General features: G+C 36.2%; 1 pseudogene; it reads left to right on the top strand.

The window, feature by feature from the left end:
• Positions 1 to 552: 552 nt before the first annotated feature.
• On the top strand, positions 553 to 1,489 carry LOC116560546 (annotated as a pseudogene).
• Positions 1,490 to 4,006: the final 2,517 nt, after the last annotated feature.

Raw genomic sequence — 4,006 nt, 5'->3', positions numbered from 1 at the left:
AAATGAAGATCATCAATGGAATGTAAATATTAAGGACCTAAAAAGTATAAGAGGAAATTATCAAAGTACTCTTAAAGGAGATATATACTTATTAAATAATAAATAATAAACTTGAGTACTGTATTAAAATAACATATAGGAGTCTACAGGAAATAAAAAAATAAGTATAAATGGTTTATAGTAAATATAATATAAAACAGAAATATCATATAAAATGTTTTATTTATTTAAGAAATGATGGTTCTACAATAAAGATATTCAGGATAGGGGCAGCAAATACCATTGCATGGGATATGACATTAGTTTTGGAGTCATTCAGCCAAGATTAAGGGAAAGAAAGAAGTGAATTACAGCTTCGAAGAAAAAGCTTATTGGTCTTATTCAGGGGGAGAACGATGAAGAATAAATCACTAACTTGAAAATAAAGTCTCAGAAGGCAGAAACATGAAGAACTCAGATACGTACAAAGTCAGGAGAATTAGACATATATGGATAGTACAGGAGAACTGGGCAAAATGTATTAGAAGAAAGAGAAGAGTGAGAGTGCTGTCAACACCCTGGTGGGGAAGCTGAGGTCAACATCAGATTTGAAATGTTTAAAGTGGATACAAAATTATTTCAGCAATGCAGACAATTAAGTGTGTTGTTGTGGGCGATGATGCTGTTGGTAAAGCATGTCTCCTGATATCCTACACAACAAACAAATTTCCATCAGAATATGTACCTACTGTTGACAACTATGCCGTCACAGTTATAAATGATGGAGTTATAAATCATATACTCTTGGATTTTTTGATACTGCAGGTCAAGAGGATTATGACAGATTACAATCGCTGAGTTATCCACAAACAGATATATTTCTACTCTGTTTTTGAGTGGTCTCTCCATCTTCATTTGAAAATGTAAAAGAAAAGTGGGTGCCTGAGATAACTCACCACTGTCCAAAGACTCCTTTCTTGCTTGTTGGGACCTAAATTGATCTCAGAGATGACCTCTCTACTAGTGAGAAGCTTGTCAAGAACAAACAGAAGCCTATCACTCCAGAGACTGCTGAAAAGCTGGCCGGTGACCTGAAGGCTGTCAAGTATGTGGAGTGTTCTGCACATACACAGAAAGGCCTAAAGAATGTATTTGACAAGCAATATTGGTTGCCCCGGAGCCTCCAGAACCGAGGAAGAGCTGCAGGTATGTGCTGCTATGAACATCTCTCCAGAGCCCTTTCTGTACAGCTGGTGTCAGAGTCATATTAAAAGCAATATTTAAATCAAAATAAGATTAAAAATTAAAATTCATTTTTGCAGTAATGACAAATGCCCTGCACCTACCGCATGCCCTCGTGTGAGACAAAGCCCATAGGTAAGGCCCCCTTTTCCCCCTCCCAACACGACTTAATTTTGAATAATTGTGAATTATCAGAAAAATTATTAGTACTAGTTTTTGTTTAGTTGTTTCAAAAAAAAATTTTTTTTTTTTTTTAATTTAAAATCAAGGCATGTGGGCCGGGTGCGGTGGCTCAAGCCTGTAATCCCAGCACTGTGGGAGGCCGAGGCGGGTGGATCACGAGGTCAAGAGATCGAGACCATCCTGGTCAACATGGTGAAACCCGTCTCTACTAAAAATACAAAAAAATTAGCTGGGCATGGTGGCGCATGCCTGTAATCCCAGCTACTCAGGAGGCTGGGGCAGGAGAATTGCCTGAACCCGGGAGGCGGAGGTTGCGGTGAGCCGAGATCACGCCATTGCACTCCAGCCTGGGTAACAAGAGCGAAACTCCGTCTCAAAAAAAAAAAAATTAAATAAATAAATAAATAAATAAATAAATAAAATCAAGGCATGCTTGTAGATGACTCTGTAACAGACTAATTGGAATTACTGAAGCTGCTCCCTGGTTCCACTCTAGAGCGTAATCTGGGACATGTTAGTGTTTTTTTTCACTCCTCTTTTTTTTTGGGAGGAGTGTGTGCAGGGTTTGCTTTTTAATCTTGTTTTTTTAATTCATTAACCAGTAGATAAACCTTAAGAGGAGAAGGACAATTGATTCCACATTCCACTTCCTAGATCTAGTTTAGAAAACATGTTCCTCATTTGGTGCTCTTAGGAAGGAATATAGCAAATGCCTCATTTAATAACATACTCCTTTTTGAAAGTTGACTTTTCTCTCCACCCTTGAGTAGATCCAGTATTTGATGAAACTCATGAAAGTGGGTGGAGCCTGTCTTGCCCCTCTTCTTTTCTAGGACACACTACATGTGACTGTGACTTTCAAGGACATTTGTTTGCCATTTGTTGATTTTTGGGGGGGAAGTTAATTTCTAACTTCTTTCACTGATAAACGAAGAAAAGTATTGCACCTTTGAAATACACCAAATAAGTCTGTAATTAAAAAATGTTTTTCCCCTGTAAAAAAACAAACAAACAAACAAACAAACAAAAAACAGAAGAAAGAGGAGAGTGAAACAAAAGTGTCAGCAAAGACAGCCAAGAGAAATCCATTACATTTATAAGAAATAAAACGTTTCTGTTTTGGTGGAGGAACAACTATAAACGGCTATAAAATATAAGTATGTCTGGAAAGAAAACATTTGAGAACAAAATGAGTTAGTGGGAGTGACAGTTCTTTAAAAATTACAAGCTAATATAAAAATAAATGATTTTATCTCACTAGAGCATAGCAGTGGTGGGCTTTCACACAGCCCAGCCACTGTGAGGAGGGCAGAAGCATTTAGCTGGTCCTGCTCAGTTACCATAAAACACAGTAACCAGCAAGGGTAATTGTATTGAAGACTGGGATCACCAATGACTGTCATCTCTGTACTCTTCAGTGCTGGCTGGACAAAAGCCTCTGGAAAATCTTCTTGTGAAGAATCTTCAATTTGTATTTTTAAAAATTGGGATATAATTCACATACCATAATATTGACCCCTTTTAAAGTGTGCAGTTCAGTGGCTCTTAGTATATTCACAAAGTTGTGCAACCATCACCACTATCTCATGCTAAACATTTTCATCACCACAAAAAAAACCCCTTTGTGCCCGTAAGTAGCCACTCATTTCTCTCTCTTCCCAGTCTCTAGCAACCAAGAATCTACTTTGTCTCTTTCAATGTGCTTATTCTAGAAATATCATATGAATAGAATCATACAATATGTAACCTTTTGTGTTTGGCTTTTTTCACTTAGTGTTTTTAATGTTCATCCATGTTGTAGCAGGTACGAGTACTCAGTTCATTTTACGGCAAAACAATATTCCATTGCATAGATATACCATGTTTTGTTATCCATTCACCAGGTGATGGACATTTTCTGTTGTTTTTTATTTCCTTTAATTTTTTTCTAGTGTGCAGATATTTGGAAATTATTTTTACATTCAGTTAGATATATTCCAAGTATGTGATGTGAGGTTCTTAAAATTAAGATAGAGAATTTGTATAAAAATTAGAAAACATCACAAAAAGTCTAGAAATGAATAAATGGGTTTATATGTGTATTTACATACATAATCACTTTATTGTATATAGGTACATAATGTATATACCATGGCCCCTATCTTGTTACCAGTTATCTATATCTAACTTTCCCGATTTAGGTACACATGTTCCATCGAATGGCTGCTCTTTGCCAAAAAATAAATTAATTAATTGAAAGGCCATGGCTTTTCTCAATGCCCCACATGAAACAATACCTCGAGTAAATCTTCACTTCACTGGATTAAAACTTGTATGGTCCATCTACAGAGTTAATGTTGATCTTTCTCACAGAGTTGCATCAGCTTTAACAAACATTTGAACATCATGGCATGTAAACAAATGTTAACCTAAACCACTGCTGAAAGCTGACCACAGCAAAATGCATGAAAGAAGGGAGCTGGATATAAATTACTTGTTAACCTACAGTTTAAGTTATTGCACCTTTTAAATCATATTTTCTTACTTTTCCTCACTGAAACCAAACATAGGCTGAGAAATGTTAAATTGCAGAAGGATAGATAGATGGAAATAGATAGATAGA

The sequence above is a fragment of the Sapajus apella genome, unplaced genomic scaffold (genome assembly GCF_009761245.1).
Source record: "Sapajus apella isolate SASKATOON/1434 unplaced genomic scaffold, GSC_monkey_1.0 scaffold26, whole genome shotgun sequence".
NCBI classification, from domain to species: domain Eukaryota; kingdom Metazoa; phylum Chordata; class Mammalia; order Primates; family Cebidae; genus Sapajus; species Sapajus apella.
This window is presented reverse-complemented; position numbering and strand designations above follow the sequence as displayed.